Source organism: Sinocyclocheilus rhinocerous, unplaced genomic scaffold, assembly GCF_001515625.1.
Source record: "Sinocyclocheilus rhinocerous isolate Xijiao unplaced genomic scaffold, SAMN03320098_v1.1 scaffold1615, whole genome shotgun sequence".
In the NCBI taxonomy this organism is placed as follows: Eukaryota; Metazoa; Chordata; class Actinopteri; order Cypriniformes; family Cyprinidae; genus Sinocyclocheilus; species Sinocyclocheilus rhinocerous.
The window spans coordinates 844,843-856,979 of record NW_015645292.1 but is presented as its reverse complement, the minus strand read 5'-3'; positions in this window follow the sequence as shown (position 1 = coordinate 856,979).

Genomic DNA, 12,137 nt, shown 5'->3' with positions numbered 1-12,137 from the left:
CATTTACATGCAGGTTTACAGAGGATTCGTCCAGCGGCCGAACACACACAACATTAGAACCTCTGCCAACCTGCTTCTAGGTAAGAGAGAGAAAGAGAAGGATAAAAACCAGCAGATAAATAAAACAAAATAATAAATAAATACAGATATAGCCAGAGCCAAAGGGCAGTGTGGAGTCCGTGTCTCCGGCAGCTGTCTCCTGCAGGTCTGTCGGGTAGCTTTGTGTTTCTGTGCTTTCTCTGAGTGAGTCATTATTTGATCGTACAGAAGCTCATGTTGGAATAACAGCATCGCCGTATCGCGGCCCCCGTCGCTCCGCTAAAACCTTTAATCTGGCGGCCCCGGAGGGGACGTGAAGGTGTTTAATAATGCAAGGCGTTTAAACAAAAGGTGATTTTAATCCTAACAGACCTCACCTGGACAGAGACTACAGGACCTGATGGAAGACATGGCAGGAGGTTACAATCACAGACTGAGACCCTTCATGAAAGAATTTCACATTTGAAGAATTTTGCAACATTAATGCTGGTATTTTCTTGTTTGTTACTGTGAAGCTGCTTTGAGGCAATCTGTATGGTATAAAGTGCTATGAACATATTTGACCCTTCATATCTAGAAAATAAAAACATTTTAAATAGAATATGCTAAATATATATATATATAAAGTCAACATGAAGTTGCATTTGTAATGCATTTGAGTTCCATAAAGTGACACTGACAAGTGAAAAAAGGGATATACTGTATAAACGAAATATATACTAGCATATAATGCATACTAGTATTTTTGATAGAATCTGAATATGAAAATCATTCTGAATTCAGCCAGAATAATCGAAGGGAAATAATGTTGGACGGGACTTTGATTTTACTAGGATTTTTGATTTTGTACATTTGATTGGATTGCATTTGATTGAATAGTGAAATGTTGACTGATATTATTGTTTAATATTATTTTTTTCCCACCCACACAAGATTAATAAAAACCAAATATTGTGAGGACTGTGATTAAACAAACAAACAAAAAACATAACTAAAATAAATTCTTACTATCTTTCTCAATGCTTATTTTTATTTATTTTTTTACAAAATTTTTGTTTTACAAAACACATTAATAATAACATTTATAATAACATAATAATAACAATACAATTTTAAAAAGAAGATATATATATATATATATATATACACACACACATATACACACACACACACACTATATATATATAATATTATTTAATCATTTAAAGGTGTGGGCACAGAAACATTAATTTTTATTTGACCAATTTTGTTTGAGAGATGCTCTTTAAAAAAAAACAAAAAACATAATGTTATAATGTCCATGTGTCCTCTTTTTCCCATACACTTTCCCAGCTGGGATTTCTAAATTGTCTAAAATGTCCAAGTTTTGGCTTTGTTTTTTTTTTCTATTGTTTTCATACTTGCCGAAGGTAATGGCTGCCAAATAGTTTGACCAATGGCATGCAGGCATTACACATAATCAAATTACACATTATACAGAAAACGGTCAAAGCAGCAAGTGCATATAATGTATGAGGACTGTAGACTGTCAATAGGAAAACAAATCCAAAACCGGGACATTTTAGGCAATTTAGAAATGCAGAAGTGTGTGTTTGTGTGCTGAACCCGCTCGCGTCTCTGGGCTCTGGGTTCTGCTCAGGTTGAGAAGCGAGTCTTTAAGTGTGCATTTAACCTGCAAGACGTTCAACAACACCCTGAACCCCGGAGACCAACGCACCATTACCTTCCAGAGAGTGTGTGTGAGTGTTCTTTTTGGAAGGATATTCAGGACTATACAGGCCTGCGTGTGTGTGTGAAGTGACCAGGCCGTGACGTGCCGCTGCTGGAGTCAGTCGGAGGTGAAGAAAGCGGAGATCTTCACAGCATCTTCTCCAGGGATCCGCAGCCACGCACACCTCCACTTCTGCTTTCACACCAGCTTTTAGATATTTTGGGAGCAGGGATGGAGCCGGCTCTCCTCAGCTTCTCTCCGTCGTTTGACCTCCGCAGGGAGATGCAGAGGTGAGAGTCTCTGAAGGTCTTTTCTTTTCCCACCTCTCACATCAACCAGACTGCTTCACAGTTATTATTTACATTGGATATCAAGCAGCCACTCAAATATAAGTTCAATATATATATATGTGTGTGTGTGTGTGTGTGTGTGTGTGCGTGTGCGTGTGCGTGTGTGTGTGTGTGTGTGTGTGTTTGTATAAAGGTCAGTAAGATTTTGTCCACCAAGGCTTCATTTATTTGATTAAAAATACAGGAAAAACAGTAAAATTGTGTAATATTATTACAATTTCAAACAGCTGATTTCTATGAGAATATAATGTCAAATGTAATTTATTTCTGTGATCAAAGCTGAATTTTCAGCATCATTACTCCAGTCTTCAGTGTCACATGATCTTCAGAAATCATTCTAATTTGCTGCTCAAGAAACATTTCTGATTATTATCAATGTTGAAAACAGTTGTGCTGCACAATATTTTTATGAATACAGTGATACATTTTATTTTTCATGATTCGCAGATGAATAGAAAGTTCAAAAGATCAGCATTTATTTGAAATATAAATCTTTTGTAACATTATAAATGTCTTTACTGGCACTTTTGATCAATTCAGTGCATCCTTGATGAATAAAAGTATTAATTTATTTGAAAAATAATAATCGTATTATTGACCCCATGCTGTACATATATCCAACAATATATTTTTTGGGATTGATTTGACTTTTACTATATTTTATATTATGACTGTTAAATGGTATAATGGACCTGTTATTTATGCTGTAATGTTGGTTTTATATCACGGCTGATAAAGAGAGAGACGCTCGGAGCATGAGGGGCAGGAGAGAGTGAAGGATTATGGGTGATTGTACTGAACCCTCTGCATACGTTCAGCTGCAGGGCAAACACACACACTACAGCATGAGTGTTAATAACACACACATCCTGCTCCTCTCTGACCTCACAAGACAAACAGACTCCAAACCGCCTGATGAACGAGGCTGGAGCTCAGCCAACATGACCACACACACACTCTCACGCACGCACACACACACACACACACACACACACACAGCGTCTGATAAACTGGTGAATGTTCATTAATGCAACAAAGGTTGGTTTGTTATTCCATGTGCTGCTATGGAAACCGTTCCATCAGTTATTCCGAGAATATAAATGTATCATACAGTGAAGGGTCACGCATTCAAAATTCTAAAATTGTATCATTATTTACTCACCTTCATGTCGTTTCAAACTGGTTTGATTTTCTTTCTTCAGTGAAACAACAAATGAGATGTTTTGCAGAATGTCCGAGCTGCTCTTTTCAAAAAAAAAAAAAGCCAAATCATTATTAATGCCATCATAATCCAAAAAACAGTTGTCCATATGACTCATGTGCAGTACTTCACATCATCTGATAGCTTTGCGTGAGAAACAGACCCAAATGTGAGTTGTTTTGGAGTGTGTGGTCTGTTGGGGATGTGTTTTTGTGTTTAACTGTTTATCCTAACATCGCCTTCCCACATAAAATCTAGTCAAGTGCATCAGTCCAATATGGTGACATCTGTCCTCGGCCCGGCCCGGCCCAGGGGCTCCGGCTGCTGGCATCAGACTGCTGGCGCTCGCTGAACACAGACACACACGGCACTAACAAAAGAGACAAACCCTCTGAAATACTGATCTGTGCAAATCAGCAGCAGAGTTCACTGCTCCAAAATAAACTCAAAATATGAGCATATCATTTAAACGAATCATGAAATGCTTTGAACCCTTTTTTTTTAATCTGACATACTTGAGAGTGAAATTATATTTCCTGTTTGAACAGGAAGTAGACAGCCATTAATCATGACATGATACTTGCCAATCAGTTGCAGGGGGAGGGACATCCTCGTTCTAGAGAGAATCTGATTGGATAAAAACTGTGTAGTGCAGGATGAGTCATCAGTATTTTTGGTCTGTTTTCCTGGAAGTGAAAACTGTATATTTTAAATTTTTATATCTGTAAAAATTATTTTGTCCACTTTTAGAAGTACACTAGCATATGGATGAGTTTAAAGTGAAAAGACACAGACTAAAAAGTCATTGAAGACAGTAAACAGTGTGAATAGAAGACCATTCAAAAGTTTGTGGTTGGTAAGATTTTTTATGTTTTTGAAAGAAATCTCACCAAGGCTGCATTTATTTGTTCAAAAATACTGTAAAAGCACTAATATTGTGAAATATTATTACAATGTAAAACAGCTGTTTTCTAAGTGAATATATATTGAAATGTAATTTATTTCTGTGATCAAAGCTGAATTTTCAGCATCATTCCTCCAGTCTTCAGTGTCACATGATCTTCAGAAATCATTCTAATATGCTGATTTGCTGCTCAAGAAACATTTCTGATTATTATCAATGTTGAAAACAGTTGTGCTGCACAATATTTTTGCGGAAACTGTGATACATTTTATTTTTCAGGATTCACAGATGAACAGAAAGTTCAAAAGAACAGCATTTATTAGAAATAGAAATCTTTTGTAACATTATAAATGTCTTTACTGTCACTTTTCATCAATTTAAGGCATCCTTGATGAATACTGACCCAAATCTTTTGGACTTTTGTCTCTACATATAAATAATTCCAGGTTTCACTAGTCTGAGACACTGTAAGTATACTCTTAAACACTGCAGCAGTGTTGTGCCGTTCTCTGATTCCTCTGACAGGACGATTCCTCGCTTCAATCCTGAGGGAAACACAAAGCAGGGAAACTCGCGAGAGACCCCTCATTGTGACACACTCTGCAGTTCCGCAGAACGCGTCTGCCAATCATGCGTGAGCCCTGAGTGTTTAGAGGGCGGGACCTCTGGATGATTGACAGCCTGAAAAAACGGTACATCAGGGAGACATTGCAGAGACATGAGCTTATCTGGTGTATATATTTGGCCAAACTTTTCCTAAACTTTTAATGATCTGCCCATTGTTCTGAGTTTAAATGGAGATCAAAAGAAGAGTTTTGCCAAAGAAAAAGCTGCTGATTTTTCTCCTGAAAACAATTTAAATAATAATATTCACAAAACAATGTAAGTGAACAGCTTTTTTCATCAGTCCAAATCAGTGTTATCATATATTTCAGTTGAACCCGGCCCTAAACATCTTCTAAAAACAAAACAGACTGTGATTGGTCACTTCACGTGTCAGTCAGGCGGACTCATCCCTAGTGGGCGGTTCTTAGCCAGAATAATTAGCAGCAGACATCAGAAATCGTATAGCACAGCAGACAGTCATTCTGACTGGTACATAAAGTTGTGAATTAAAAATTAAAAGCTGAGTGAAATGAAATACACTTACGAAAGAATTTGCAAATTTTATTCATAACTGGATGGCAAAGTTCAATCTCTCGGGTGTCGGGTGATATTTTCACATTAGCTGCATTTCTAAGAGAAAACAGCTTGTTTCATCTGAACACATTTCGCTTTGCCAGGCATCATTTCCACTCGCACTCGATGCCGTGGGTGATAATGAATGTTTTCCTTGCTCTTTCTCATTAAATATATAGTTCAGTCATGAAACTCTAGATGGCACATTCTGACGGGGTTGTTAACGTAACTGATGATATTCAGAGAGTTAAACGACTTGGCACAAGCTGATTGGTTCATGCTGCGTATGCAGCCAACGAGCTTACTGCCTTGCATTTATATGGCTGGGTAGCATTCACTTGAGATTCCTGCAGCGCGCTTTTAGAGTTCTCTGAAACCCTCCACCTTCCCCAGCTCCACCTGTATAGATCTGGTACGGGTTATTTTATATGCTATTTGTGCAGCAGCAGCATGTCTTAAATACTCACGGCACCGTATCGCCATATGCATTGGCAGTAGCAAGTTCCTGTACTTGCTTGCAGCAGCAGCAATAATCTACAACTACAGCAATAACCAACAGCAGCAGCGATTCAGCAGCAGCGTAGCAGATCTGTTCCGCCAAGACCAAACACATTAACATTGTCATATCCATCACCATGCTAAAATCTTCAGAGAGTTGTCATGATTGAAATGCTTTACATACACGATGATAATTGCATGTCTTAAATGCATGCAAATTCAAAGTGTTTCAAAAACAGGTAAATATGATGGTATTCAAATTTCATTCCACAGTCTCACTCCTGAGAGATCCACACCTGACATGCTAATATTTAAAAATGATTCATTAGGAAGGCGTCTCGTTTGTGCATGAAATTATCCAGGACTAATGAGCTACACTCAGGTTGGAGGGCCTTTTTTCTTTGCCTCTTTCCTTATCTGTGAGCTCCCTTTTACGTAAAAGACACCGTAATCTTTCGTACCTGCCACCGTTTTATTATTATTCCATTTATTATTGAGTCGTTCTGCATTAATTGTTTGTTCTGTGTGAGTGAATGTTGAACATGCACTTACATTCTCTAACAGACTGAATCTACAGCGACGCAGCAAAAAAAAACGTTTTGTCTGAATTGAATGTGATGAGAAATAACAATAAGTACCAAAAAACAAGACAAAGGAATAAATAGACAATATGTCTTTCCATTGCTCTGTCTTCACTAATTGCACACAACAACAAATATGATTCATCATTTAATGAGTCTTATGAGCTGCTTCCTTAATGAATCAAAAAATATTTACCAATCAGTCTGTGACTCATGAATTATTGGTTTAAATAGATCTAATGACTCACTGAACAAGTGGATTTCCACAAGAGCAATCTTATCTGGCTAATCATGAACTTTCTATTAATCTGTGAATCCTGAAAAATAAAATGCATCACATTTTCCACAAAAATATTGGGCAGCAATATTTTGTTTTCTGTTTTCAACATTGATAATAATCAGAAATGTGTCTTGAGCAGCAAATCAGCATATTAGAATGATTTCTGAAGATCATGTGACACTGAAGACTGGAATAATGATGCTGAAAATATTTGTTTGATCACAGAAATAAATTACATTTTAATATACATTCACATAGAAAACAGCTATTTTAAATTGTAAAAATATTTCACAATTTATACAGTATTTTTGATCAAATAAATGCAGTCTATACACACACACACACACACACACACATGCACATGTATATATATATATATATATATATATATATAAACCGAACTGTCGCAGTCACAACTGTTCACACTTGTCAGGAGCCAAGTATAAACGTGAATATATGATTGTTCTGATCCTCTGAGAAATACATTGTCATCTTGCATTCACAAGTTAGCAAAAGACAAAAAAAGAAAAGAAAAGAAAAGAAAGGAAAGAAACGTGAAGAGGTTTCTGAACCTGAATAAATTACCACTGTGTGAAGATGATCTGCACTGAGTGTCATTCATTATGTCAGCCGTCACAGGTAGCCGTCAAACTAACGAGACGTGCTCGGGGTTCACTCTCGCCAAACTGTCACACTGACATTTCATTCGGGAAAAGCCAGCGAGGACGTTCCTGACAGGAGCTCTGGTGTCTGTGGTCAGACGCTGAAGAGCTGGAGCTCTCTGTGGTCACCAGACAGACCTCAGGGAGCTTTAATTGAGTTCCCACTACTGTTAGTTTAGAAAAGACGTGCTCGAGATGTGAGAATGAGATGATGGGAATCCTCCTAACAAGGTCTGTTATTCTCAGCGGTGTTCATTGTCATTGTCAGTAAGTAAATTAAATAAGTAAGCTCCTGGTATAAACAAACATCTCAGGTGATGCGATCACAAGTGCTGAAAAAGGTGAAAACGAGGTCCAAATGTTATGTATGTATTAAGCACTTTTAAAAAATATTTAATTTGACAGCATCACGTTTTCAGTGTTATTTTAGCATTATGTATATAAAATGATAATATTTACTATAATTTTGAATTAGCTTGTACTTTTATATTTTCACTATTCATTTTAATTTAAGTTTCAGTCATGTTATGTGCTTTCGTCATTTTTTGTTTTTATTAATATTTTGAATTATATTTTATTTTTATATTTTTAGTTTTTATTTTAATTAAAATTTTAGTCATTTTGTCATGTGCTTTTGTCATTTTTTTTTGTTTTTATTAATATATTAAATTATATTTTAGTTTTACATTTTTAGTTTAGTTTTTGGTTTGAAATTTTAAGTTTAATTAAAATTTTTAATTTTGCTATATTTTATATTTCTATTTCGCTTTAATTAATTTTTAATTTTTTTTCATGTTAGCTGCCAAGGCAACATTTCTATTTTTTCTTTTTTTTAATTTTCACATATATATATATATATATATATATATACATTTCTGATTTTCATCTAATATTTATATTTTATATTATCTCAGCCTTATTTTAAATGATCAAAAACAGTTGACAATAACAACACTGGACAACATGTTTATTGTAATTTTAGTCAAGCACCTGTATTCAACTAGAAAACCACCTGTAACACACAAAACCAGCACAGAAATCCTGGTCTTTTCAGCATGAATGTGAAACTTACATTTGAGTTTATTTGAGCTCAAACATACATTTAAAGTTGGCACAGGTGCCCGTCTAAGATGACAATAAAATACGCTTGAAACATCAGGAATGTGGTCAAATTAAATATATCTGAGAGCAACAGTGTAACAAGTGAAGTTCATGTTTTAACCAAATAAAGATACAGTTTGGAAGGCATTGTTAGTTAACGGCTGGGGCTCCTGAAGGTAAAATGTCATAAGTGTGTTCAGTTCGTCTCATCGGTGAGGACGGAGAGCTCAAATCACCAGTCCTTCTGCTTCTGTGTCTCTATTGACCCTGTTGACTACAGGGAATATTAACCTGCCAGTAATTCAGTCCAAACTAAATGTTTGCTCCTGCTAGCTCTCCCACGCCACATATGATATTGATGCAGGATTTGTTAAATCTACGATCGTTTATCACAAATTACAGCTGGCACAGGGCTGCGGGGCCGTGGCGCGTTGGAGAGGACATGCAGGAACAGCGGGATAAAAATCGATAGAGTCCAGAGCTCAGACGACTGGAGAGGACCGAACACAGGCCTGGGGAGAAGCAGCAGTCCTTTAATAAGAGCCAGCACTTTCCCAATCAATGCAAACATCCCATACGCTGCCTGATCAATGAGATGTTGTGATGCTTCAGAGCTGTAGGTGAGTGAGGAGATGAAACACACACTCCTGATAAACAGACTGAGAAATGTGACGCTTCCAGAAGTTTCCTGGAGTTCTCAGTTCAGACGTTTCTTATAATAAACAAAAAGAGACACAAATAGAGCAGAAATATATCTGAGTTCATATTGAGAATTTTGAGCACGGTTTATCCACATACACTCAAAAAAATATGTAGGCCTACATTTAAGATTTACGCATTTGAATTGCATATAAAATTTGGATTTGACAATTAAAGAGTTTTAATAAACTTAATGTGATGCATATTTGTCAGTCATACATAAATGAAATTTAAGAAACAGATAAGATGTTTGCATTAAAAAATGTATAATTAACTATTTGCATCTATTTCATAAACATATTTTCAAAATGCATTTATTCATAATGCATTGTAATTAATTATGAATTGCATAGAATCACTTAATTGTGAAAACAATTATGAGTTATTTATTATTATTTAATATTTATTATTATTGATATCTTTATTTTATTCCGTAAAAAAATGTATGAACAGGGTTCAAATGTGGTTATCCATGCATTTAATTAAAACACAGCAATGAAACCAAAATATATAAACCTGGTTATTGTGTATTTAAAACACATTCACTTCATTAGTACTATTACAGAAATCTGACCTGTTTCATTATGTATGACTGACAAATATACAATTACATTTATGCATTAAGCAGACACTTTTATCCAAATGAGGAATATAACAAGTGATTCATCATAATGCCTTATAGTTGCATCACATATAAATATGCATCACATTATTAGTTTATGTTAAAACTGTGTAATTCAAATGCATGGAAATTTTGCATGCAATTAATATACATAAATCTTAAATTTAGGCCTACTGTATACTCAAGTAACGCAATATATACTATGTAGCAACTCTCAAATGCTTGATTGATTATATTGTCACAAGATTAATCTAATTTGTTAAATGCAACCGTATAGGTATATGAAGATATACATTAACATCATAATTTCATGATAAAGCTGCTTTGAAACAATGTGCATTGTGAAATATGAATACATTTGACTTGCCTAGTTTGAGATCTCCCCTGAAACCCAAAAGGAGATTTCTGGGGCGTTTATCTGTGAAATCTCCATTTAATGTCAATGCTGTATAGCAGAAAGAGTTGAGACATTAATGAGACCTGATTGTATTTGAATGGTGTTTGTTCTGTGCTGCAGGATTCAGTGAGAAGCTGATTATTTTGTATAAAGGTGCGTCCTGGACGCTGTAAGGCCATCTCAGGTCTGTGGTGTGTATGATATTGACGGCAGGACGGTGGGTGATTAATCAGCTGTATTGATCGTCTGCGTCTCTGATATCTGCACTGGACTCCTTCACAGCACACCTCATGAAAACACACGGACAATCAATGAGAAACTCAATGACTTTAAAAAGCAAAAGCAAAGACAGTGCTTACTCTACGACTGCTTCCCTCACTGATTACAAATTTTATCAAGAAAAGAAATGCAATTAGTGTGTAGTGGCTGAAATGCATCACAGTTTCCGCAAACATATTGTGCAGCACAACAGTTTTCAACATTGATAATAATCAGAAATGTTTCTTGAGCAGCAAATCAGTATATTAGAATGATTTCTGAAGATCATGTGACACTGAAGACTGGAGTAATGATGCTGAAAATTCAGCTTTGATCACAGGAATAAATTACAGTTTAACAGATATTCACACAGAAAACAGCTGTTTGAAATTGTAATAATATTTCAAAATTTTTCTGTATTTTTTACTGTATTTGTAATCTAATAAATGCAGCCTTGGTGAGCAGAATATACTTCTTTCAAAAACATAAAAAATCATAGTGGATATAAACAAAATAAAATAAAATAAAATAACATTCATATAGCATTCAAGGTACACATCTTATCAATCTGTGCATTTCCTGAGAATCAAACCCATGACCTTGGTGTTGCTAGCACCATGATCTACTGTAATCTAGGCAAAAACCCTAAAGCATGGAAACGTTTGCAGGTCCAAGATTTTTCTGTAGCATGAGCTGAATTAAGACTAGTATACTACTCTTATTATTTCTGCCTTATAAAGATATGGTTGAAATAGTAAGAGTAGCATGTTATACCATAAACACACACAGCTCACAGACACAAAGCTGTCTCAAAAATGAACAAATATACACCTTACTCAAATAAAACGAGCTCTAATATGTGTGTGTGTGTGTGTGTGTGTGTGTGTGTGTGTGTGTGTCTTCCTATCTGTCTGGGTTCAGTGACTCTTAAGCTTTTGTAATAGACGCTAGTACAGAAACACCTGTCATTGCGGTACATTCTGTGTCTGTGGTGTGTATGATATTGACGGCAGGACGGTGGGTGATTAATCAGCTGTATTGATCGTCTGCGTCTCTGATATCTGCACTGGACTCCTTCACAGCACACCTCATGAAAACACACGGACAATCAATGAGAAACTCAATGACTTTAAAAAGCAAAAGCAAAGACAGTGCTTACTCTACGACTGCTTCCCTCACTGATTACAAATTTTATCAAGAAAAGAAATGCAATTAGTGTGTAGTGGCTGAAATGCATCACAGTTTCCGCAAACATATTGTGCAGCACAACAGTTTTCAACATTGATAATAATCAGAAATGTTTCTTGAGCAGCAAATCAGTATATTAGAATGATTTCTGAAGATCATGTGACACTGAAGACTGGAGTAATGATGCTGAAAATTCAGCTTTGATCACAGGAATAAATTACAGTTTAACAGATATTCACACAGAAAACAGCTGTTTGAAATTGTAATAATATTTCAAAATTTTTCTGTATTTTTTACTGTATTTGTAATCTAATAAATGCAGCCTTGGTGAGCAGAATATACTTCTTTCAAAAACATAAAAAATCATAGTGGATATAAACAAAATAAAATAAAATAAAATAACATTCATATAGCATTCAAGGTACACATCTTATCAATCTGTGCATTTCCTGAGAATCAAACCCATG